At 42.7% G+C, this 26,313-nt stretch overlaps 1 protein-coding gene and 1 long non-coding RNA gene across 8 annotated transcripts in view; one reads left to right on the forward strand and one right to left on the reverse strand.

The window, feature by feature from the left end:
- Nucleotides 1-26,313, reverse strand: part of LOC129479692 (uncharacterized) — a 317,480-nt gene that overhangs the window by 112,238 nt on the left and 178,929 nt on the right. The window lies entirely within an intron of this gene.
- LOC134736103 (uncharacterized) lies at nucleotides 1,809-24,767 on the forward strand. Its single transcript, XR_010119801.1, has 3 exons — nucleotides 1,809-1,895; nucleotides 2,405-2,484; nucleotides 24,655-24,767. It is a non-coding gene; the product is annotated as an uncharacterized lncRNA (long non-coding RNA).

Consider the following 26,313-nt stretch of genomic DNA (forward strand, 5'->3'; position numbering starts at 1 on the left):
TCTGCTAGACAAATGATTCATGAATGAAAAAATACAGGGATCCTATGTGCCAGTATGAAGCTGTGCAAGGGCTGTGCCTGAATCTGCCAGGAGGAAAAAACCTCAATGAAGGAGTCCTTGGAGAATGACAAGGGTCAAAAAACGGGGGAAGTCCAGTTCCATTGTTAAATCTACAAGGTGAAAGTTCAGTTTGAAACAAGACAATCTAAAGGATCCTACACAGAATGACTGAGAATGAAGTGGGGAGTAGTAGGGCTGAGGACCGAGGACTGGGGGTTTAGGGGGTCATGTGTCACCATCTGCCACATGGTATGTGGCTGGGCAGGGTTTCATAAAGCAGAGCTGAGGAGGAAACATGGGTGTTTTGTCCCCCAACCCATTTCAGAATCATTTCCCTCTCTCTTGGTATGAACTTGGATGTGTATGTATTTGCACGCAGGCACACACACAATCACATGTATTTATGTATGGAGCATTTGGATCAGACTTTTAAGAGCAGATGTGAAAATGCCAGTGACTTTGAAACACAGCTGATGGTAAGAACAATTTTTTTTTTTCCTTCAAGGAAATAGTATAATAGGGTGCCTAAGAGGACTGGGTTTTGGAGTCAGGCAGTCTGTAATGCTGGCTCCACCTCTCAGAAGTGGTGTGACTTTAGGATGAGGAAACTGCAGGGGCCTTAGTTTCCTGAACTCTAACAATACCTAATGAGTAGGCTTACTAGGAGCATTAAGTAAAATAAAATTATCTATTATGTGTGAAGTACTTAGCATAGTCTCTGGCATGCAATAAAATAAAACTATTGTTAGTGTTAATAGTCAACAAATACTTCCTGACTGCCGACTCTGTGTCTGATGCTTTGCTAGGATAGATGACTCTGAAGAAGAAGGCTGTTTTCACAGATGTTCCTGAGTAAAGATACCCTTTAAGTATTTCCCTTGCATATACTATCTAAGGGCAGCAGGTAGCAATTGGGGTTTATCCTGAGTGTTCCATCCAGGTGTCTAAAGACTTGGCCTTTTGAATGCACTGGTGACTCTGGGCTGGGAAAAGGAAAAGGCACCACCTTCCAGGAGAGAGATTATCTATGGAGCAGCCCATTCGGCCGCATCCTAGGTGTTCCTAGGAGATTTCCCCATCGTCCAAAAACCGATCAGGTCTGACCTTGCAAGATGGGATGAGCTCCCAGCCCAGAGCCATGTGACTGCAGCTGAGGACGAGCCCATTCATAACCCAGGCACAGACAGACCCGTTAGCGACATTGCTGCGGGCAAGCTATTACTTACAATGTAGTTAGTGTCATTTAACCAGAATGGATGGGACACAATGTTTGGGAGAACAGCCCTGAATCTGACCGAGAGGAAAATAAGTTAGAGCAGCAGCGGGCTGGTCTAGGGAAAGAGGGGGCAGAAACGGGGGTTTCCACTGAAGACAGGTCCTCTCTACTCAATACAATTGTTTTTCTTTATTAATAAAATGTTCAAGATTAAAGCTCCCACTGAAGGATCTGATGTGAGGTTAAATTATTGGGGAAAAGTGGGCATGGCTGCAGAAAGAGAAAATACAAATTATATGGCAGAAATAATAGCAGGGCTTAGGGACAGTGGTAACCATGACCACAGGGATGGCGCAGCAGAAGTTGTAACTGTTTGGAATGTTTTCTAAGGCCTAATGTCAAGGAACTAGTCTAATTCTGCCACTTTAAGGGTCTACTCTGTAGTCCTCAAAGTTCAGATGATTCTTCCCCAAACCATCAAAGACAGCCCTGGCTGTCTCTGGTGAGAGCGTGTGGTGTGTGTGTGTAAGCATCAAGTTCTCAGCCCAACCGTGATTTATTTTCCCTTACAGAGTTCTTATGCCCATGAGGATGACCTATGAATCCCAGAAAGATACAGGTAGATAAATTTTCCATTCACCCCCAACCTTGCTCCCTTTCTAGATTCCTTGGAGATTATCAGCAATGGCGAAGGCACAAGAAAATATATGTGAACTCTTGCTCCTTAGTTACATGTTGTGGCCAGTTTCCTGATAGGACACACCAGTGGATCCTAGAATTCCAACAGCCAGCTTGAGTCCCATCTCCCCAGTGAAGTCTTTCATGAACTACCCTGACCCCCATTGCTTTCTTGTGCACCTAGCAGGAAGCTAATAGTTACACAGCAGAAAAGTATAAGGTTTGGGTGAGACAAATGGGCTCCCACCCAAGATCTACAACCTTTGAGCTGTGTAAAATTACCCTTTTAAGTATCTGATTCTTGCTATAAAACGGATTAATCATAGTGCCTACTTCACAGAGTTGCTGTGATTATTGAGAAGATGTATATAAGGTACTTAGCATTGCAAGCATTCAATAAAGACTACTATTTCTCTCTGTCAACCTCCCATCATCCTTTTCTGTTTCCAGAATTGAGAATCACCAGACAACTCTGTTCCAGGAATCAAGTGATTAAAGTTACAGTTCCAGCGTCATCACTAAATAGCAAGGTGACCTTGGATGCCTCATTTTATCAAATCTCTCCATTTTTCAACCTCTAAAAGTGGGATGATAATTTCACAGATTTGTTATAAGGATGAAAAGAGAAAATGGATGCAAAAAGTTTGTGAAAGCCTTTGAGATGTAGGATAATAAAAATGGGAAGAGATCTGCTGGGAGGTTATCTAGCCCAACCTTCCACCAGGTGCTCATTGAGACTCTGCATGGAACTTTCACTAATGGAAAAATCACTCCCTCGCAGCAAGGTTTCATTGTTGGCAGACACAAAAAGGGCTTTAAAAATTATTTTTAAAATTTAAGAGATATTGTGTCTCTAGGATGATATACATGTTTCAAGTAGTATTAAAAGCCACACTGATGGATATGTAATAATAAACATATCTGTTACTAATTTTTAAGAAGAAAGAAACATTATGTAGTACCAATTTGCTTGCCAATCACCAAGTTTTTTCCTGGGACATAGCAGGCAACTAGACAATGCATGGAGCATACATAGGGTGCAGATTTAGAGAGGTCTTCCATTCATTGAAGTGAGTTGGATTTCCTGTAGCTTCTACCTATTGAGTAGTGCTGCCCCCTGCGTCAATGACCATCACCGTTTCCCCAAACACACACACATATACACAGCAGGGTCCTTAATTCCAGCTTTCTTCAATGGTTCCTCATTAGATATATGACCCAGTATGAGCAAAGTGTCCTTCACTTTTACCCCTCACCTAGAGATTGGAGAAGCAAACAATTTGCATATGGTTCCAGAGGTATTTCTTCCAATGAAATAATGTAATAGGATAACACTAGCTGCTGAAACAAATAAGCCCCTCAATCTGGCTTTAGCACAGTAGATACATGTTTTCTCATTTACCTAATGGTTTTATGCTAGAAGCCCTCCAGATGGTAATAAGGCTTCAGGACCCTTCAGTATTGCCTCTTTATTCTCATCCAGGGCTGCAAAAATCTTCTGCGTTAGCTAGTAGATGGGAAGAGAGAGACTGTGGGAGATACATCTATTTCTTAAGCTCCATTATTTGAAAGTGATGCACACCACTCCTGCTCACACTCCATTGACAAGAATTCTAGTCCTATGGCCCTTCCTGGCTTCAAGAGAGGCCAAGAAATTAATTATAGTCCCTAATTGGGCAGCTAGTTGCCATCATCAAGTCTCCAATATAGAAGCTAGCTATCTCCGCCATAAAAAGGGCCAATTTTATAATAGTAAGAGTAACAGGCATTTGCGAGCAACACGGGTAGTCTTTGGAAGGAAATTGCCACTGTGGTACTTTCTATTTCATTTTCAAGGCCTCTTCCCAGCCTTCTTCCACCAAATTTGCAGCATGGAATTTATCTTTCTCCCCACATTGTGGAGACAGCAGAAACTGAGCAGAGAAGAATTTCTGAGGCAGCAGAATTTGAGAGCCAAGAATAAAGTGGGGATTGACTCTTTTTTCTGGGATGGCATGTGGAACAGAAACGATGGTCAGGGAGGAGTTAAATGGCAAGGACTGTGACAAAGCAGATGAGTGGAGAGATGAAAGCAGGAAACTGAGAGCACCCACATGGGATGTGTGGGGCCACATCCTTCTGTGTGGTGCTAGCAAACAGGTAAGCTTAGATGAACCTATGCTCTATTTCCCTTTTTCTCTCTACTCTTTCCCTTTCTATTTTATGGCTTTGGGGCTGATCACCTGAACATTTTACAAAAGAACTATTTAAATGCCAATGGGATTAGTGTCTTTTGTGTAAGAAAAGTGGGCTAGGGGGTGGCGCCAAGATGGCTGAATAGGAACAGCTCCAGTCTACAGCTCCCAGCCTGAGCAACACAGAAGACGGGTGATTTCTGCATTTCTGTTTGAGGTACCGGTTTCATCTCACTAGGGAGTGCCAAACAGTGGGTGCAGGACAGTTGGTGCAGCGCACTGTGCGCGAGCCGAAGCAGGGCAAGGCATTGCCTCACTTGGGAAGAGCAAGGGGTCAGGGAGTTCCCTTTCCTAGTAAAAGAAAGGGGTAACAGATGGCACCTGGAAAAACAGGTCAGTCCCACTACTTATACTGCACTTTTCCAACGGGCCTGGAGAACGGCACACCAGGAGATCGTGTCCTGCACCTGGCTCTGAGGGTCCTATGCCCATGGAGTCTTGCTGACTGCTAGCACAGCAGTCTGAGATCAAACTGCAAGGTGGCAGCAAGGCTGGGGGAGGGGCACCCACCATTGCCCAGGCTTGCTTAGGTAAACAAAGCAGCCAGGAAGCTCGAACTGGGTGGAGCCCACCACAGCTCAAGGAGGCCTGCCTGCCTCTGTAGGCTCCACCTCTGGGGGCAGGGCACAGACAAACAAAAATTCAGCAGGAACTTCTGCAGACTTAAATGTCCCTGTCTGACTGACAGCTTTGAAGAGAGTAGTGGTTGTCCCAGAATGCAGCTGGAGATCTGAGAATGGACAGACTGCCTCCTAAAGTGGGTCCCGCACCCCCAAGCAGCCTAACTGGGAGGCACCCCCCAGTAGGGACAGACTGACACCTCATTCGGCCAGGTACTCCTCTGAGACAACACTTCCAGAGGAACTATCAGACAGCTGAATTTGTGGTCTCACAAAAATCTGCTGTTCTGCAGCCACCGCTGCTGACACCCAGCCAAACAGGGTCTGGAGTGGACCTCTAGCAAACTCCAACAGACCTGCAGCTGAGGGTCCTGTCTGGTAGAAGGAAAACTAACAAACAGAAAGGACATCCACACCAAAAACCCATCTGTATATCACCATCATCAAAGAACAAAAGTAGATAAAACCACAAAGATGGGGAAAACACAGAGCAGAAAAACTGGAAACTCTAAAAAGCAGAGGACCTCTCCTCCTCCAAAGGAATGCAGTTCCTCACCAGCAATGGAACAAAGCTGGACGGAGGATGACTTTGACGAGTTGAGAGAAGAAGGCTTCAGATGATCAAACTACTCCGAGCTATGGGAGGAAATTAATAACAATAGCAAAGAAGTTAAAAACTTTGAAAAAAAATTAGAAGAATGGATAACTAGAATAACCAATGGAGAGAAGGGCTTAAAGTAGCTGATGGAGCTGAAAGCCAAGTATCGAGAACTACGCAAAGATTGCAGAAGCCTCAGTAGCAGATGCAATCAACTGGAAGAAAGGGTATCGCTGATGGTAGACGAAATGAATGAAATGAAGCGAGAAGGGAAGTTTAGAGAAAAAAGAATAAAAAGAAACGAACAAAGCCTCCAAGAAATTTGGGACTATGTGAAAAGACCAAACCTACGTCTCATTGGTGTACCTGAAAATGACGGGGAGAATGGAACCAAGTTGGAAAACACTCTGCAAGATATTATCCTGGAGAACTTCCCCAATCTAGCAAGGCAGGCCAACATTCAGATTCAGGAAATACAGAGAACGCCACAAAGATACTCCTCGAGAAGAGCAACTCCAAGACACATAATTGTCAGATTCACCAAAGTTGAAATGAAGGAAAAAATGTTAAGGGCGGCCAGAGAGAAAGGTCGGGTTACCCACAAAGGGAAGCCCATCAGACTAACAGCTGATCTCTAGGCAGAAACTCTACAAGCCAGGAGAGAGTGGGGGCCAATATTCAACATTCTTAAAGAAAAGAATTTTCAACCCAGAATTTCATATCCAGCCAAACTAAGCTTCATAAGTGAAGGAGAAATAAAATACTTTACAGACAAGCAAAGGCTGAGTGATTTTGTCACCACCAGGCCTGCCCTAAAAGAGCTCCTGAAGGAAGCACTAAACATGGAAAGGAACAACTGGTACCAGCCACTGCAAAAACATGCCAAATTGTAAAGACCTTTGAAGCTAGGAAGAAACTGCATCAACTAACGAGCAAAATCACCAACTAACATCATAATGACAGGATCAGATTCACATATAACAATATTAACTTTAAATGTAAATGGGCTAAATGCTCCAATTAAAAGACACAGACTGGCAAACTGGATAAGGAGTCAGCACCCATCAGTGTGCTGTATTCAGGAAACCCATCTCACGTGCAAAGACACACATAGACTCAAAATAAAGGGATGGAGGAAGATCTATCAAGCAAATGGAAAACAAAAAAAGGCAGGGGTTGCAATCCTAGTCTCTGATAAAATAGACTTTAAACCAACAAAGATCAAAAGAGACAAAGAAGGCCATTACATAATGGTAAAGGGATCAATTCAACAAGAAGAGCTAACTATCCTAAATATATATGCACCCAACACAGGAGCACCCAGATTCATAAAGCAAGTCCTGAGTGACCTACAAAGGGACTTAAACTCCCACACAATAATAATGGGAGATTTTAACACCCCACTGGCAACATTAGACAGATCAACGAGACACAAAGTTAACAAGGATATCCAGGAACTGAACTCAGCTCTGCAAAAAGTGGACCTAATAGACATCTACAGAACTCTCCACCCCAAATCAACAGAATATACATTTTTTTCAGCACCACACCACACCTTTTCCAAAATTGACCACATAGTTGGAAGTAAAGCTCTCCTCAGCAAATGTAAAAGAACAGAAATTATAACAAACTGTCTCTCAGACCACAGTGCAATCAAACTGGAATTCAGGATTAAGAAACTCACTCAAAACCGCTCCACTACATGGAAACTGAACAACCTGCTCCTGAATGACTACTGGGTACATAAGGAAATGAAGGCAGAAATAAAGATGTTCTTTGAAACTAATGAGAACAAAGACGCAGAATCTCTGGGACACATTCAAAGCAGTGTGTAGAGGGAAATTTATAGCACTAAATGCCCACAAGAGAGAGCAGGAAAGATCCAAAATTGACACTCTAACATCACAATTAAAAGAACTAGAAAAGCAAGAGCAAACACATTCAAAAGCTAGCAGAAGGCTAGAAATAACTAAAATCAGAGCAGAACTGAAGGAAATAGAGACACAAAAAACCCTTCAAAAAATCAATGAATCCAGGAGCTGGTTTTTTGAAAAGATCAACAAAATTGATAGACTGCTAGCAAGACTAATAAAGAAGAAAAGAGAGAAGAATCAAATAGATGCAATAAAAAATGAAAAAGGGGATATCACCACTGATCCCACAGAAATACAATCTACCATCAGAGAATACTACAAACACCTCTATGCAAATAAACTAGAAAATCTAGAAGAAATGGATAGATTCCTCGACAAATACACCCTCCCAAGACTAAACCAGGAAGAAGTTGAATCTCGGAATAGTCCAATAACAGGTTCTGAAATTGTGGCAATAATCAATAGCTTACCAACCAAAAAGAGCCCAGGACCTGATGGATTCACAGCCGAATTCTACCAGAGGTACAAGGAGGAACTGGTACCATTCCTTCTGAAACTATTCCAATCAATAGAAAAAGAGGGAATTCTCCCTAACACATTTTATGAAGCCAGCATCGTCCTGATACCAAAGTCTGGCAGAGACATAACCAAAAAAGAGAATTTCAGACCAATATCCTTGATGAACATTGATGCAAAAATCCTCAATAAAATGCTGGCAAACCGAATCCAGCAGCACATCAAAAAGCTTATCCACCATGATCAAGTGGGCTTCATCCCTGGGATGCAAGGCTGGTTCAACATACACAAATCAATAAATGTAATCCAGCATATAAACAGAACCAAAGACAAAAACCACATGATTATCTCAATAGATGCAGAAAAGGCCTTTGACAAAATTCAACAACCTTCATGCTAAAAACTCTCAATAAATTAGGTATTGATGGGACGTATCTCAAAATAATAAGAGCTATCTATGACAAACCCACAGCCAATATCATACTGAATGGGCAAAAACTGGAAGCATTCCCTTTGAAAACTGGCACAAGACAGGGATGCCCTCTCTCACCACTCCTATTCAACATAGTGCTGGAAGTTCTGGCCAGAGCAATGAGGCAGGAGAAGGAAATAAAGGGTATTCAATTAGGAAAAGAGGAAGTCAAATTGTCCCTGTTTGCAGATGACATGATTGTATATCTAGAAAACCCCATTCTCTCAGCCCAAAATCTCCTTAAGCTGATTAGCAACTTCAGCAAAGTCTCAGGATACAAAATCAATGTACAAAAATCACAAGCATTCTTGTACACCAATCACAGACAAACAGAGAGCCAAATCATGAGTGAACTCCCATTCACAATTGCTTCAAAGAGAAGAAAATACCTAGGAATCCAACTTACAAGGGATGTGAAGGACCTCTTCAAGGAGAAGCACAAACCACTGCTCAATGAAATAAAAGAGGATACAAACAAATGGAAGAACATTCCATGCTCATGGGTTGGAAGAATCAATATCGTGAAAATGGCCATACTGCCCAAGGTAATTTATAGATTCAATGCCATCCCCATCAAGCTACCAATGACTTTCTTCACAGAATTGGAAAAAACTACTTTAAAGTTCATATGGAACCAAAAAAGAGCAAGCATCACCAAGTCAATCCTAAGCCAAAAGAACAAAGCTGGAGGCGTCATGCTACCTGACTTCAAACTATACTACAAGGCTACAGTAACCAAAACAGCATGGTACTGGTACCACAACAGAGACATAGATCAATGGAACAGAACAGAGCCCTCAGAAATGATGCCAAACATCTACAACTATCTGATCTTTGACAAACCTGACAAAAACAAGCAATGGGGAAAGGATTCCCTATTTAATAAATGGTGCTAGGAAAACTGGCTAGCCATATGTAGAAAGCTGAAACTGGATCCCTTCCTTACACCTTATACAAAAATTAATTCAAGATGGATTAAAGACTTAAATGTTAGACCTAAAACCATTAAAATCCTACAAGAAAACCTAGGCAATACCATTCAGGACATAGGCGTGGGCAAGTACTTCATGTCTAAAACACCAAAAGCAATGGCAACAAAAGCCAAAATTGACAAATGGGATCTAATTAAACTAAAGAGCTTCTGCATAGCAAAAGAAACCACCATCAGAGTGAACAGGCAACCTACAGAATGGGAGAAAATTTTTGCAACCTACTCATCTGACAAAGGGCTAATATCCAGATTCTATAATGAACTCAAACAAATTTACAGGAAAAAAACAAACAACCCCATCAAAAAGTGGGCGAAGGACATGAACAGACACTTCTCAAAAGAAGACATTTATGCAGCCAAAAAACACATGAAAAAATGCTCATCATCACTGGCCATCAGAGAAATGCAAATCAAAACCACAGTGAGATACCATCTCACACCAGTTAGAATGGCCATCATTAAAAAGTCAGGAAACACCAGGTGCTGGAGAGGATGTGGAGAAATAGGAACACTTTTACACTGTTGGTGGGACTGTAAACTAGTTCAACCATTGTGGAAGTCAGTGTGGTGATTCCTCAGGGATCTAGAACTAGAAATACCATTTGACCCAGCCATCCCATTACTGGGTATATACCCAAAGGACTATAAATCATGCTGCTATAAAGACACATGCACATGTATGTTTATTGTGGCACTATTCACAATAGCAAAGAGTAGGAACCAACCCAAATGTCCAACAACGATAGACTGGATTAAGAAAATGTGGCACATATACACCATGGAATACTATGCAGCCATAAAAATGATGAGTTCGTGTCCTTTGTAGGGACATGGATGAAACTGGAAAACATCAGTCTCAGTAAACTATCGTAAGGACAAAAAACCAAACACTGCATGTTCTCACTCATAGGTGGGAATTGAACCATGAGAACTCGTGGACACAGGAAGGGGAACATCACACTCCAGGGACTGTTGTGGGGTCGGGGGAGGGGGGAGGGACAGCATTAGGAGATAGACCTAATGCTAAATGATGAGTTAATGGGTGTAGCAAAACAACATGGCACATGGATACATATGTAAGAAACCTGCACATTGTGCACAGGTATCCTAAAACCTAAAGTATAATAATAAAAAATAAATAAATAAATAAAAGTGGGCTAGATGATATTCAGAATGGATCAAAATGAGTCATTCTTTGGTCTTATGATAAGCATTAACCCACACCCTCAATTTGGAATAATCAAAAGTGAGGAATAACCACCAGGAGATGATGACCCTGCATGAGAGATATTCAGCCAGTTCTGTCATTGCTTATCTCCCCAAAGCAAAAGCTAGAGATACACCCTGAAAGCCATGAGAGTTTCAAGCACCTTCCCATTAATGCTCACTGCGATTTCAAATACAGCACTGGAAATGAGCATAATTATCCTGATGTGTGTGGACAGTTCAGTGCACAATAGGTTGAGATGATTAACTCTCTTATTCAGGACACTACATTTCTATTAATGTTACATTAGTTTTGTTGAAAGTCACGTACCGTGCTACTCCATAATGAGCTTACAGTCAACTAATCCCCTATGGCTTTGTTTTACACGAATTTCTAGAAAGCTAAGACTTCTCCCACTCTATATTTGCACAGTTCATTTTGGAACTAAGGGTGGGACCCAAAATGTATCTCTGATAAAATTCATCTTGTGTATTCTATCCCATCCTTCTAGCCTGCCTTCTGAATCTAGATTTTGTCATCCAGAGTTATTAACTATCCCTCACAGCTGGGTGCCATCTGCAACTTTGATAGCAAGCTTTCTCCATGATTTAGGCAGACATTTGTGATGGTCAAGTTTCAGCAGACTACTTCTGTTTTGCATAGGCTATTGTTAAAATGAGCTTGTATCCCTTTGCATATATTATTCAATGAAAGGAAATTAGTAGGCCAGTCAACCAATGGTTGAGCTGCCACCTGCAGACAAGGTGACATGTTAAAACTTTGAATTGGCTCTATTTTACTTTTTGTATTGCTCCCAAAAGGTGAAAGGGGATAGCAGAAAAATGCTTTCTTGGTGCTGGAGAAATTGTTTGTTTGTGTTTGAGGGCTAATAGATGTCTAACAGGTATCATTGGAACCTGCACATATCCAAAGCAAAACTTTTATTTTCCCTCCCAAATCAGCTTTTCCCCTAACCTGCCTCATCTCAGAAAATGACACTTTCATTCTTCCAGTTGCTCAGTCCATAAAACCTGGGTGTCATTTTCACTCTTTTTTTTTTCTACCACTCCTAATTCCAATTATTAGCAAATTTTTTCAGCTCAACCTTCAGAAAATATCCAGGACTTCATCATGTTTTCATCACCCCAACAGCCACCACCCTTTTTCACCCTGACATCTTCTCTTGCCTGGATTATTGCCACAGCCTCCGAAGAGGTGAACCTGTCTCCTGATTTCCACTGTTGTCCAACTATAGTCCCGTCAGTAGCCAAAGCCATCCTTTAGAAAAACTAAGATCATGCCACTCTTCTGCTTAAAACTCTCCGATGGCTCACTCAGAATAAAGTCTAAGTGACCTATGTCAGTCTAAAGCGTCCTAGATGATCAGGCCCTTCTGACCCCTCTGACTCCTCTGACCTCCTCTCTCAGTCCTCCCCTTCGTTCACAGCACTTCAGCTACAGCTTTGGCTGTGCCCTTTCTATTTGACATTTTTTCCTGCTGAAATGCTCCTTTCCTGGTTATATGCATAGCAAGGTTATGTTACCTTCTCATAAGGCCTTCTCTAACCATCCTATATAAAATAGCACACCTCTCCCACCCCGAGTGTTTTTTTCTGTCTTTTTATTCCATTTTATTTTTCTCCATAGCCTTTAGCACTACCTGGGCACAGTATTCACTGATTTATGGCTTATTGTCTCTCTCTTTCCACTAGAATATAAACTCCATAAGGGCAAGGGCTTTGTTTTGTTCACTACTATACTCCAGTGCTTAGAACAAGCCTGACACATAAAAAGCTTGCAATAAATATGTGTGGAATAAATGAGCCAATGGCATTGAGTTCAACATGGTGTTATCTGGTCTCAGTTGCTTCAGATGTAATGTGATATTCGTTCAACAGATTTCAATCCATTTTTTCTCCCAGTGCTAAGGAATTCTTCCTTTAAGTGAATATATAAGCAGAAATCAAATAAACCATTTCAACCAGAAAACCTCCACTTTTAATTAAGTTAATTAATTATATTAAGTGAGCTCTTCTGGTTTACATGAGGGTAGAAAATAAATCAAGAACTCCCCTCCACTCCCCCCAAGTCATCATTTCTGCTCCAAAGTTTCCTCAGGGAGAATGTTTGAAAACCACAAAACCTAAATATTCTATGACTTGATCAGTATGATGACTAGCAGTTACCAGAATTCATTACTAAGAATCATTGTGGTATATCATCATTTATGATTTTTTTTTTTTAAGGGGAAGCAATTATTTTTTAAACCTTATCTGAGCTTAGCTCTTACATCCTCCCTCCCAGTACCGAGGTGGGGGATGGATGAGATGACCTCTGAAGGTCTTGTTTCAGGATGAAGATTGTATGATGAAACATGAGCAGTCAGTGCTGCCATAATGCGTGTTTCTGCCTGAGATAGGAGAAAGGAGCTGTGGATTTTAAGGGAAGATGAAACTGAAATTTCAAATGTGACTCAACCCATTGCTGAAATGGAGGAACATTAAGTCTTCAAAGTTAAATGCAGATTCAATTAGAAATTTCACTGAAATTTCAAATTACAACCATTTTTCCCTCTAAACGACAGAATTATATGGCGTCACGGAGAAACTGACAGGTAATTTGGGAAACTAAAGGTTCCTTGGACTCCGTAGTTAATGGAGAGTTTAGCACCAATTCCTGCGTAATTTGCACTTCTGAGAAGCAGAATTATTATAAAGTCAGACATCTCCAGCACTTTCAACTCTTGGATCTGCCGGGCTCTAAGATGACCAGGAATGTGGAAGGACCGAGGTCAGAGGTTGCCATTTCAATATCTGAGGCTGCCCAGCTCCCCCAAACTGGCATTTGAACTGAAGAGTTGAAAATTGGAGGTGACATTCAGAAGTCTCTGAAAATTATAACCCCGACTTCCTCCTTGAAAAGCTTATCTGAATCCTAGCTTATCCTTTGATGAGGTTACTGAAAAAGCACTCTGCTCTGAGCTCTTGAAAGATAACAGTCAGCGCAAGTGAGGCCCGGCTGTATCCCTTGGGGGAAAACAGTGGCAGATGTAACAAGCTGGGGACGCTAATTAAAGGGTCTGGGCAACTTTCTGGGGATGAAGGAGTCTGCCCCTTCAGTCTCTGCTCCTCATGCTCATCAGGGAGTAACACCCTGAGTGCATGGGGCCCCGTTAATAGAGGAGCCCTCCACCGTTGCCCCAGGAGGCAGCCTTTGTGCCTAAAACGGGGGTCACTCGGGAGAGGATGACTTCTCCTGCTGCGCAGGTGGCTGCTCTGCCTGTCTTTCTGTGAAACAGGGATGAGAAGGGAGTGAAGAGTTGCAAGGCCAAAGATCCCTTCTTTCCCAGGCATCAGGTAAGTCTCAGCAGTCCTGCAGATGGAACCACGGTCAGTGTTGGAATCAATGCTCCCGACTCCTTTGAAATGCAACTACAACCATCCCTCATTTACTGCCACCAGTGCTGGTCTACTCTCTTTCTGAGCTCCACACTGCTCAGGGTCTCCCATGTTTGTTTTGGCCCTTCTCATTCTCTGCCTTACATGGCTATTTAAACATTTGCTTGTGGGTTCCAGAACCTTCCAGCCAGGTGATAAGGTCGGTGAAAGCAGGAAACGTGTCTTATAATTGTAGTGCTCCCAAAGCTTCCTGTAACTTGCTGAGTACATGATAGGTGCCCATAAAATACTCTGCTCATCATCAGTCAAGTATCTAGTGAGCACGTTCGTTTTGTAGGACATGGCCCACTAAGTAGGAACCTGCTGCCTCCTCCTGCCTCCTGCCTCTGCCTCCAGCTGGCTGTGTGACTTTGGACAAATAAACTCACTCTTGTAGCCTCCGTTTTTTACCTATCATGAAGGGTAGAAAAGCCAGCCTTGTCAATTTCATAGCATAGTTGTAAAGGTTAAAGCAGTAAATTAATATGCTTGGTTTTTGGTCAAAATTATAATTTTTGTTTATAAGCACATGGGATTTAGGCTAGTTTTAGACACCTCTCTGGGTGTCAGTTTTTTAAATAACATTTTTCATTCTTTATATTTTTAAAATGTATCCATTGTTCAATAAATATGCAATGAGTACTCACTGTATGCAGAATACATTCCTGTTAGGAATAAAAGGATGCATCTAAGCCATGTCTCCTTTCCTACCATCTTACATTTCAGTGAGAGAGATAAGATTGGCAAACAACTAATAGATAAAATAAATGCTTCCTTATGTAAGAGATGATTATTACATATTGTTGTATATTCCCTATGATTATGCACATTACTCAAGTTGTATTAATTCTGCAAACATGTACCTATATGATTCCAAAAATCTCAGATGAACCCAAAAAAATCCATTCCTGGACTTTGTAAAACACAAATCCACTTGATTTGTAGAGGTTTCTTTATAAAAATAAGCAGTGGTTATGGGAAGAAACAGCAAAACCTTTTTTACCTATTAAGTGAGTATATAGATGGGAAAAGAATGGTTTTAGAAGACACACAGCCAAGTGTACAGGTCAGTGGGCAGCTCAAATAATACCCTCAGCCCCAATGCCAGCCCTGAAACAAAACCAGTGGAGGCTGCGTGGCCTCTGCAGCAGATAAACCAGGCACATGGCCATGGAAGAGTCAGTGCTAAGGAAGGACTTGGGAAAGTGGGAAGCACCATCTGGGGCTGTTCTGGAGCAAAGAGTTCTCTGAGCTGACAGTCCAAGTTAAGCAGTAAACAATCATTGATTTTGCAAACAGAGTGCTCTTTCCTGAACCAAAGAGTAATCTTCTTATGTGCACAACATGGAAAGGACAGTTGGTCCCAGGATGGTCTTTTCATCTACGGCCGCACACACAGATAACAGTTATTGTCAGTATCACCAATCCCTAAAATAAATGACAGATAAATACAAATCTGGGAAGCTCACACATAGATGTACTATCTTCATAAAGTCCTTGTGTAATATAAAAATTTAATAACCCAGATCATAGGTGTGGTAAAAAAAAATCTGTAAGTAGCATTTTAAAACAAATGTACTGAAGTTTGTGACAACTGTGCTACTGACTCCCATCAGGTAAATTTTGATGTCTTTGTATATATAATCTATCTTGTTCTCCCCAAAATGCCTAGAAGACCATCTGGAAATAGTAGGTATCAACAAATTAATTTTTTTTTTTTTTTTTTTTTTGAGACGGAGTCTCGCTCTGTCGCCCAGGCTGGAGTGCAGTGGCGCAATCTTGGCTCACTGCAAGCTCCGCCTCCCGGGTTCGCGCCATTCTCCTGCCTCAGCCTCTCCGAGTAGCTGGGACTACAGGCGCCCGCCACCACGCCCGGCTAATTTTTTTTTTGTATTTTTTAGTAGAGACGGGGTTTCACCGTGGTCTCGATCTCCTGACCTCGTGATCCGCCCGCCTCGGCCTCCCAAAGTGCTGGGATTACAAGCGTGAGCCACAATTTTTTAAAAGTTGTACTTAAGTGTTGCTAAAATAGCTATATCAGTAGTGAAATAGTCAGTCATCTTATTCCGTTAAACACCCATCAATCAGATTGGCCCATTTGTTTTCCCCCTTTTAGAAAGTTGGCCCCATGAGAGCAGATCTTGTCTTTTTTATTCACTGATAAACTCTCAGTGCCTAGAACAGTGTTTGGCATATAGTAGGTGCCCAATAAACATTTCTTCAGTGAATGATCCAGTAGGCAAACTTGTTGACTGAGTACATTGGTTTCAAGTCCCTGTTAACAAGTAAGGGACCTTCTGTACTGGTTGAACTGAAATCATATTAGCTATGCAACAAAAGTTTATTCCTTTATTCATTTATTCTCCATTTATTTACTTATTTATTCATTCATTCAAAACGAAGCTATTTAGCATTGAGTATGTTCAAGTGACTGTAATGGAAGACACAAAGTTACATTATGGGAGGCACAAAGATGGACAAGAAACATTTTCCACCACTAGAAAAGTTATAATCATGTTTGTGTCATGGAGAGAAGCGTAATCAAACAGAACAATTGGATTAGGGTTGAATTGGAAAGATAACCTCTCAAGTTTCCTTAATTCTGAGATTCTGTGATACTGTGATTGAAGTGCTGATTTCAGATATCTATGACACATGCAACCTGGTGTTATTGAGATTAAAAAATTAAACTCTTTTAATGGCAAGGGCTTTATGAAGAATGTGTATTTTGAGTGAATTGGTATTTGAGAGCTAGAGAATCACTAGATTGCCCTGGGTTCTGAGCAGCCTCCACATCACTGGGTCAGATAGTGTACTATCCATGCCTTCCATGCCTTCCATGGAGTGTATGACCGGCAGCCCAAATTCAAAATGGCCTTGGCCCCAGCCAGTAGCCATCCTACAGAACAAGTCACCCTCTTATGTACCATACCTCCACTGAGTCACCAAAGATCTGCTGCTAAAACATGGAAGGAGTGTGTAAAAGTCACAGCCACATTAAATTTGAAGAGGATGACAGATATAACTTGAAAGTCATAGAAATCAGCTTCAAGCAGAATAATCCCTTCCATTACATAGACTTTAGTTTCTGAAATACTTTTCTTGTACGTTGCCTCATTGGCTCTTTTACAATACCTGTTTTGTTTTTTTTTTTAACTTTCTCCATTCATTTTATTGAAGAGGGCACTCAGTCTCTAAGTGGGAATGTCGTTTGCTCAAGCCGATATGATTAATCAGTGGTAGAACTAGAATATGCTTTTTCCTCCACACCATGAAGCCTCCCATATTGGATACTATGATTCTGTGGGAGGACCAACTATCCTTTCTTTGCACAGGGAGAGGCTCTCTCTGCCCAAAGGTGAGGTTAGAAAATAATGCAGTCCCTATGCCCCAAGACCCTCCGTGATGCCAGCACCAGACAACATTTCTCCTGATTCACTAGTGTAGTATGACACACTGGCTCCCAGCAGGCCAATCAGCTGACAGCTGGAGGAGAGGTACTCCATCTTTTATGCCTGTCAACTCCATGAATGTATTAAGGTATCAAGAGAAGACAGCACCAGGGAGACTTTGGGCCACAGCCAGGACCAAAAGCATAAAGAAGTGAAGGGGCAGACGGAGTTGGAAGATAAGCTCCCCGCCTCAGTTGTCTGGAAGGGGTAGCAAGTGCAGCCTTTCTGCCCTGAATCATGCTGGGTGGGCTACTCTGGAGTACCTCGGTCTAATGATGCCATTTATCTTTTGAAGCCACCACTATGAAGGGCCATTTCAAAGGATATTGGGGGTCATAGGCCTAGAGGCTTTTGCAGTGGAGTCAAAAATCCTGGATTCAAGTTTCACTTCTATCCTTCATAGTATATACAGTCTTGGGCAGAACACCAGAAAGTATCCATAAAATGGAGATAAAATGATACCATACCATCTATACCACCAGCTTTTTAGGATGATCAAATAAAACAGCATTTATGGAAATTCCTTGGAAATATTCATATTCTGTACAAACATGAGTACATTTCCTGGTGCAGAGGAGTATGATGAGTCATCCTCCAACAACCCCTACCCTCCAGGGCCTGGTGCTCCTACCCTAGCCAGTAACAGTAGCTCAGCTATTTCCTGCTGAGAGCGGCATTTTTAGGCTTACCAACACTGGCTTACAACCCATGGGGAAGAACAAGGACCAAGATGTGCAAATTGCAGAAAAACAAAGTTTGGCTTCACATAAATTGCTATAATAATAACTAACCTATATTGAATGTTTGCTCTGTGTCAAGTCCTCTGCTAAGTTCTTTGCTTATATGAACTTATTTAATATGTTAAACAAAGTTATGATCAATCATTTAATACACATTCATTCATTCATTCATTCATTCATTTGAGACAGGGTCTGGCTCTTTCACTCAGGTCAGAATGCCATGGCACGATTTCAGCTCACTGCAACCTCTGCCTGCCAGGTTCAAGAGACCTCCCACCTCAGCCTCTCGAGTAGCTGAGACAACAGCTGTGCACCACCACACCTGGCGAGTTTTTGTAATTTTTGTAGAGATGGTGTCTCACTTTGTTGCCCAGGCTGATCTTAAACTCCTGAGCTCAAGCGATCCACTGCCTCGGCCTCCCAAAGTGCTGGGATTAAAGGCATGAGTCACTGCACCCAGCCAATAAATATTAACTGAGCACGTACAATGTGTGAGGCTCTGAGATAGGGACAAAATCTATAGAGAAGAGAAGATATAATTTCTGTCCTCAAAAACTCATGGTCTTATGGGGAGACAAATACAAAAAAGCAATGTATTGAAATCTATAATGGGAATATATATTAAAAACAAAAGTCAGGAAGATGGAGGGTCCAGGTTTGCTAGGAGGTGTCAGGCAAAGTCAGTAGAGATGGCCAAGGAGCTAAGACTTGAAGGATGTATTTGTGATCAAGGCTTGATTTGCCCATATGGGCAACATGGTAGAAAGAGTGCCCCTCAAATAATCAGTAGGAAAATAAATATTGCTCTGTATCATGTGGGCTAAATTAGCTGCTCGAGGGGCCAGATAATGACACAAATATGATTGTGCGAAGCGAGACATTATAACGTATTTCATAAGCTGCAGCGATCTTTTTTCAGCTCATGAAAAACAAGATAATGCCCATAAAAATAAGATATTATGGCAAAATTGGTATTAATTACTAGGAGCAAAGTGCACTGCTTGAGGCTGTAAAACTTTTAATATTCCAGAAGAAAGCAGTTCAAGTAACAGGCTAACCACGATCGCTTAATCGCTTGGCAGCTTCCCAGCCTATCTTGGTGAACAACAGAGCAGAGGCAGCAGAATCAGTCCCAAACAAACAGCCCCATGAAGCGTTGCTAATTTCGCTGAGATGACTGGGTGGGGTGAGGAGGGCTGAGAGCAGAAATGTGCTCTCCTTGCAATTTACCTTCTTACTATTGACAAACTGGGCTCTGCAAAAAGCCACGGGTTCGCCTCGTTGGGGTTTTTGAGATGCAATGGGCCATTGGTTCCTTAAGATCTGGTTTTCCAGTTGTCGTTGGTACAGACGAACTACATGGGTCCTTGGTGGGGGTCGAAAATTATATCCTCTTTCCTGTCTCTTCCCTTCTTTCAGGGATAAACGTACACACACACATGCACTCAATGCACAAAGCTCCTACCTTACATAAGGGTCAGGATCTAACTGCTTCTATTTCCACATTTTGAATGCAAGACCAATTTGGTGACAGCCTCTCATGTGCCATAAACGAAATAGAAACATATGCGCATGCAGCGATAAAACAGATCTGAAACGACATCCCTGCCACCTGTTGGGTGGCAGCTGAAATCAGACATCTTAATGTATGATATTATGGGAATTACCCACATTAAGATAAAATATCTGGATTTAAGTAACTGTCTTTTGCTCTGAATTAACTTGAAGGTTGAACTCAGAAAACAAAGGCAAACGACTTGGAGCTAAGCAACTTACTCCACAGCCGTTGTGCCTGGCTGCCGCTCTGGTGGAGGCACTATGTAGAAACGTCGGTGGCAGTTTTCACTTCTCCTAATTGACAGCAGAGGATCTAGCTGTGCTCCAGCTTTCTGGACATGAAGGGAAATGAGAACGCTAGCCTGTACCCAAGATGTGAGCTTCTAAAAGAAACAGGAACTAGGGTCTGCTTCATTCCTGAGTCTTTAGCACTTAGCAGAGTCCCCAATATATAGTGGATCTTTACAGATATTTGTTGAGTGAAAGAAGAGGTATGGTAAGTCCTTTCTTAACCACCAAGTACATTCTCTATTCCTTCTGCTTCCCCCTTCCTTTTCTTGTACATTTTACACCAGTATAAACCTCCACTTCCCTCACCTGGCTGGAATCTATATTGCAGCATCACCAGCATCAGCTAGTGCCAGAAAGGTTTCCTCTCTTCAGGAGCTTTGCAAGACTTCACTGTGTCAGTTCTATTCCTAGCTGCAGGAAGTCCCTTTTCTGGTAGCCTCCTTTGCTGGCTCATGATGCAGACCTGACTAGGAAGACTAAGGCAGTTTTGTAAATTGGTGTGGGGGCAGCAAGTACAAGACTCCAAGCATCCCCTCCGGTGGTTGGCAGAGGATTTCAGTCTCCTGGGCTGATGAAGTGGAGAGGCTGCCCTGGGCTTCAGACTGGACCTGGTACCACCTCCAACCTTGTGGATGTTTGCTTCTGTAGCATATGACCCAATGCACCTGACTGCCTTAGTTTTCCATGGAAAAGACAAGAAGGTGGTTTCCACTCCTCCACCATGTTTATTCAGCCTCATTAACTCCACTGAGTTTGCTCCGATAGGCCAGAAAAAAAAAAAAAAAGTTATGGTTAAGGTGTAATGTGTCCAGAAGGGCCCAAATTGTTGTTTTTTTTGCCAGGATGGGCAAGTCCACTGAGATTTAAAGATCTAAGCTGAGATTGACCTTTGAATCTTCTTAACAGGTATTCATTGAATCTATAGGAGGTCTGGTACTATGTGAGGTTTTAGGGATGGGTTTGGAGCCAAACAGAGAGAAAAAGAAGTAAAAGAAATAGTCCCTGTTCACAGGAGTTAGTGTGTGAGACAGAGATATATGCACATAACACTATGTTATAAATTGTAAATCAATGGTAGAGGTAAAGGTCAAAGAAGGGGAAGAGAGAGAAGACTGGCTAATAGAGGATTATGGAAGAATTCTGGAGGCGTTAGGTCTTGAGGACTGGATTGTACTAGAGAGTCATTGGGGGGAAGTCAGTAAACAGAAAGAGGAGATATTCCTGAAGACCAGGGGTCCCCTAGCCTTGGGCTGTGGACCAGTACCAGTCTGTGGCCTGTTAGGAACTGGGCTGCACAGCAGGAGGTGAGTGGCCAGCAAGCGTTACTGCCTGAGCTCTGCCTCCTGTCAGATCAGCGGTGGCATTGGATTCTCATAAGAGCACGAACCCTATTGTGAACTGCACATACAAGGGATCCAGGTTGCGCGCTCCTTAGGAGAATCTAACTAGTGCCTGGTGATCTAAGGTGGAACAGTTTCATCCCGAAACCATCACCTGCCCTGCACGTCCATGGAAAAATTGTCTTCTGCTGATCCAGTCCCTGATGCCAAAAAGGTTGGGGACCACTGCTGTAGATGTTTAAGATACCGTGGTATTATAGCTTGAATGCAGTGGCTCACAGCTGTAATCTCAGCACTTTGGGAGGCTGAGGTGGGAGAAAAGCTTGAGGCCAGGAGTTGGAGGCTAGCCTGGCTAACATAGCAAGACCCTGTTTCTATTAAAAAAATTAAAAGATATAGTGGTATTAGCACAGGGATAGACTAATTGACCAATGAATCAGAATACAGTGCTAGCGACATATCCACGGAAACTAATATGACTGGTGGCCTTGCAGGTCACTGGGGAGAAAAGGGACAACTCAACACTGGGGCTAGGACAATTGCCTGTACTTATAAAGAATAACTGAAATTGGATCTTAATGCACAAATCCTAAAAATAATTTCTTGAAAAACTAGACTTAAATGTAAAAGGCCAACCTGTTAAATGTTTAGAAGTAAATAAAGGAGGCTCTCTTTGTAACTATGAGGGGTGGAAGATTTTTTCAGCATAACACAAAAAGTATTAATAATGAATTCAAAAACTGATAAATGTAAATACATTAAAATTAAGAATTTGTGTTCACCAAAACAATGGCATGGAGAAAGGGAAGAGACAAAGCACAGATGGGAAGAAATATATTTGCAACAAATAGATTCAGTAAAGGATTAGTACAAATAGATTCAGTAAAATATAAAGAATTCAGAAAAGCCATTAAGAAAAAGACAAGCAGTACAACAGTTAAGTGGAGTGGGGGGAGATATAAAAAGACCTTCTATAGTAAAGAGAATAAAGACTGACAAGGGGCCAAGAGCTGGGTAGAAACTGGGAAGGTTAAAGGGTCATAGAGTAAGGAAAGGGGCCAAGATGTATACCTGTAGGCAGGAGAGTCACTATAGTCTTAAAAGCAGGGGCAGGTACAGAAATTAGCAGCAACTTCCACCTTTTGAAACTCTCACCAATAGCTTTGCATTAAAAGCGTGGGCTCTGTTGGCCACTGGCAGGTCACTGAGGAAGGTCAGAGCATGGAATGAATAGCTCATAGACAATACACAAAGTCGTATGTCAATAAGCCCCTACTCTGGAACCCTCATCTTGGGCACTTCTGCAATAGATCTGAAGCCTGTGAACTTCGTGGAGACCTGATCTGAAACCTGCAGCAGCAGAGGGCTGGATTTGGCTGGATCTGGCAGTTGTCTCCATTCCTTACCCTCATTCCACCTCATAACTCCTTCTGGGGCCCCTGCACCATGGGGTTGCCTGTTATTTTCCTGTGGTGGTACAGTGGCTGATGAAGTGCTGTTCCTCAGCTATGGCAGCCAACACTACTAGATAGAAGCTGCTCATCAAGAAAATCCTTCAAAGGCCCTATTGTCTTGAAATGATATGCACTATTTCTATGTGCTCTTAAGCAGAATAATTCATTAGTCAGTGAAGAACAATCAATATCGCACTCCGACAATTTACACACTGACTCTGTTTACCCAGTGGACCCTCTCTGATAATATTATTTATGATCCTAAATAACTCCATCGGTGTTCAATAGAGCTGGAGGTGCCTCTGGGACCAGGACACAAATTATGAAGACATATGGTTTGCTCAGCTCTGGGGCTGGAAATGAGCACTGGGGCTGGAAATGTTCAGACGCATTTCATTGATGTTAGTCTCACAGTGGTAACTTCCCCCCTCAGTTCTACAACCTTCCTAATGGTGTCTGCAGGAGGGCCCTCCTCCTTAGGAAGGGGCTGCCGAGGGAATTTTATGATGGCTATTTCAGGATTCTCCAAAGTGAAGGACACATCGAATAGTTCAATGGATTCTAGACCAGGCTGGCAATTATGATGTACTAGGCTTTGCCTATAGAAGGGTATGGAACAAATGTGCTTGGGAGAGATTTGTGAGGCAGCAGAGAGACGAGGATGTGGGGTGTGTGTGTGTGTGTGTGTGTGTGTGTGTGTGTGTGTAGAAGAACACAGGAGGGGTGAGGTTAGGTGAGAAGCAGAGGATTTGTGGGGTCAAATAAATACGTTGGAGTTTGTAAGATTTCACGGAGGTCCCCAGACTTACTTCAAGACAGAAGGAGAGAAGTAAGGTGAGACTATTCACTTAAAAACACATCCCTTTATTATGGGACTTCTTACAATGAACATGTGTTATTTATGTAATTAAAAACACAGAGAGATGGCAAGTCTCCCTCTTTTTCCTCTCCCTCCCTCCCTTTATTTTCCTCCCTCCCTGTTACCCCCTCTCTCTTCCTCCTTCTCCTCCTCCCTTTTCTTTTTCTTTGTCTCTGTCTCATATGCACACCACAGGTTACAGAAGCAGCATCAAGTGAGGCTCTGATGTGACTTCATCACTAACTGCAGCAGGACAATATCAGTGCACATTCGGAGCCCATTTTATAGAATGGACAGTGAAGGCAAAGTGTCAAAGAGGGAAAAGGCAGCATTGCAAAGAGAGGGCAGGCACTAAAATCTCTTTTATTTTCTTACTCATTAACCCTTTAGTCCTCAGGAGAGCAGGCAAAATGGGGAGGGCTGCAGTCATGAAGAGAGGAAGGGCCCGGCCCAGGATCTCCTAAGCTGTCTACATCGTAGTGTTCTGATCCCAGCCCAGGAGGGAAGCCCCCAAGGCCCAGCCTATGTGGGTTATGACAGCCTTTCAAAGGGCAGCTGAAATCTGGGGGAGGTGCCAGCATCTGGCAATCACTTTTGAAACCTGCCCTTTCCAAATACTGTACATAATAACTGAGAGCTTAGCAGAGGAGACATTGCCATCCCCACTTACTAGATGAGGCAATGAAGAGTTCCGGGCATGAATGCCCAGACCTAGTACCAGGAACTCTGGACTCCTAGCCAGCAATCTAGACTAGCCCAGCAGCATTTCTGCTCATCTGACCTGTGACTAATGGCCAGCAGTGAGTAGCTATGTGCAGTTCTGGACCAGAGGGTAATCTGTGGCAAAGGCTTCAAAGACAAAAAATACATGGTAGTGTGTGGGGAAGATGCCCATCAATTTCTAGCCCCATAGTCCTCTGGTTCTATTGATGAACTGATCTTTGCTGCACAAGAGTCTCATGGATGCTCTGACTCTCTCATTTCTCTCTCTCTCTCTCTCTCTCTCTCACTCTGTCTCTCCCATCCTCCCTTCCTTTCTGTTTTCCTTTCACCCTCAGATATTTACTGAATATCTGCCATGTTCCAAACATTCAGAAAGGAGTTGTAATCGATAAAGAAGATACCTGTCTACAAGAAGCTTACAGTCTACTGGCCAGAGATGAGATGTGTCCACAGATAACCATGCTGCAAGTTAAGTAAAGAAGAATCTGTAAGAGTGCTATGCCACTGTGACCTGTTCTTTGAAAAAACTTGGCATGTGAAATGAAATCACAAAGCAACTTTCTTTGATTTCTGACTATCCATTTACATTTACTTAAGGAGGAAAGTTCTACTAACCCCGAATATGTACAAGGAAAGATCCATGACCTTTAGGAATATTTTGGGGGAAATAAAATGTTCAGTGATACCTGAAATCATATCTAGATTCAACTCATATTTAGAATGCCTGATCCCATGTAATGGTCAAAGCTTCCAACTTCATACAAAGTTATAGCTGGTTTCTCTCTCCCCAGCCAGTGCCTGCAGCAGGGCAGAGGTTGAATGGTCAGCTTCTATCTACAGAGGTCCCATTGTTCCTGCGTGCAGCCCAGTGGGCAGGGCCTACCTTTGTACCATCCCAGCTCTCTTGCTTGCAAAACCCGTATGCAAACCCTAGGAAACACTTACGCATCTTTGCCTAAGCAGATACTGGGAGAGCAACTCACCCATGTGCCACCTCCTCTGCTTTCCTCCCTTCTGTCACGTAGATTTTACAGGTGAAGGCCACATGTCAGGCACTCATTCTCCCACACTACAGGGGACATAACAGTCTGCTGTCTGAGTGGTCCCATTGAAGACCCCCTAGCAGACTTGAGATAAGGTACAGTTACACTTGCCTCTCCCCTTAGGTAGGTGGAACTCACAGCTCAGCTGTCTCTAAAGATGCCCTCTTCACAAATACCTTCCTGTCAATCTCCCACACACTTATTTTTTTTAATACCCTTGACAAGAGTGAGGGTTTTGAGCTGTGAAACCAGTTTCTGGATATTTCCTTTGAAATTTCCATCCCAGTCTGACTCCTTGCTGGAGCAGCCAATATTCTGCCATTTCAGGTGCTGAGCCCTGGCCTGGGAGGTGACAGCAGGGAGAGGCCAATTCCAGCAGAGGAGATTCCAGGCATGTGGGGATATGGTGGTGTTCTCCATGGAGGGAGAAGCAGGGCATTAATAAAACAGTGTCAGGAATAACCCTGTGATTGCTGGGTAAAAGTCATGGACTCTGGGATACTGGCACGCACTGATGGGAACCTGTTAGGGCTGGACCGGGGCCATCTCTGGCTTCCTGCTTCCCTCAGGTACCAGGATGCTCTGCTATGGTCTCTGGCAAAACTGAGCACTGAGGCTGGGAACATAATTTTGCCTGGGACAACTGCTGTAGGGGCTTCAGAATGCCTGGTTTTCTAAATTTTATTGGTGTCAGGAGAGAGCTTTGATAAGCTTTAATGTGCTATTAATTATTTGGGCTGTTAAAAAAGGGAGTGCATGAGAGGCCTGGAGTTGAATGATCTCATTTCTGAGGTGCTGAGGAGGTACACACATATACCCCAGAGGAAGCCAACTCAGGATCCAGCTGCTCATGGAGTTCCTCCCTCTGCTCAGACACCAAGAGCGCTGCTGCCTGAGACCGAGCAGAGTGGGGAACTGGGGAGGATCTCCACTGCTTTGAACTTAAATGTA

The sequence above is a fragment of the Symphalangus syndactylus genome, chromosome 3, assembly GCF_028878055.3.
Source record: "Symphalangus syndactylus isolate Jambi chromosome 3, NHGRI_mSymSyn1-v2.1_pri, whole genome shotgun sequence".
NCBI lineage: Eukaryota > Metazoa > Chordata > Mammalia > Primates > Hylobatidae > Symphalangus > Symphalangus syndactylus.